Source organism: Arachis duranensis, chromosome 4 (assembly GCF_000817695.3).
Source record: "Arachis duranensis cultivar V14167 chromosome 4, aradu.V14167.gnm2.J7QH, whole genome shotgun sequence".
NCBI lineage: Eukaryota > Viridiplantae > Streptophyta > Magnoliopsida > Fabales > Fabaceae > Arachis > Arachis duranensis.
In genome coordinates, this window is record NC_029775.3 from 78324403 (window position 1) to 78324783 (window position 381).

At 42.0% G+C, this 381-nt stretch overlaps 1 protein-coding gene across 1 annotated transcript in view; it reads right to left on the minus strand.

Moving 5' to 3' along the window:
- LOC127746656 (uncharacterized) overlaps positions 1 to 381 on the minus strand; it is a gene marked incomplete at its 5' end in the record, with an annotated part of 38157 nt that overhangs the window by 34790 nt on the left and 2986 nt on the right. The window lies entirely within an intron of this gene.

The following is a 381-nucleotide window of genomic DNA, read 5'->3' on the forward strand; positions in this document are numbered from 1 at the left end:
ACAAATTACACTAGGGTTGAGAATCTTACCACACCCAAAATCCAAGGAGACAAGATTAACCTTCTCCTTCAAGAGAGTTGGGTCCTATAACATCAAAGAACCCAAAATCTCAAGATTTTTGCTCATAAAACTCGAAAACAAGGCTGGAATTTCGAAGAGCAAAACGTAGATTACCTCAAGATTAATTGTATGGGTTTTGTAGAGCTCTCCGCGGTGAACGCGTGTCCATAAACGGAGCGGCAATCGGAGCTCTAGATCAAAAGTTATGGTGGTTTGAAGATCAACCAAGGGAGAGAACTTGAGAGAGTGTTCTTCCTCCCTTTCTCTCTAATTTCAGCGTGTTTGAGTGTGTTGTGAGGAGAGAGAGTGCTGAAAACTAGT